This window comes from Oncorhynchus kisutch, linkage group LG24 (genome assembly GCF_002021735.2).
Source record: "Oncorhynchus kisutch isolate 150728-3 linkage group LG24, Okis_V2, whole genome shotgun sequence".
Classification (NCBI taxonomy): domain Eukaryota; kingdom Metazoa; phylum Chordata; class Actinopteri; order Salmoniformes; family Salmonidae; genus Oncorhynchus; species Oncorhynchus kisutch.
In genome coordinates this window covers 46161120-46161319 of record NC_034197.2, presented here as the reverse complement: position 1 = coordinate 46161319, position 200 = coordinate 46161120, and positions in this window count along the sequence as shown.

Genomic DNA, 200 nt, shown 5'->3' with positions numbered 1-200 from the left:
TTCTAGTTAGGATGGTGATGGTGGATAATAAAGATATATTCTAGTTAGGATGGTGATGGTGGGGTTAATAAGATATATTGTAGTTAGGATGGTGATGGTGATGGTGGATAATAAAGATATATTCTAGTTAGGATGGTGATGGTGGTTAATAAAGATATATTCTAGTTAGGATGGTGATGGGGGTTAATAAAGATATATTC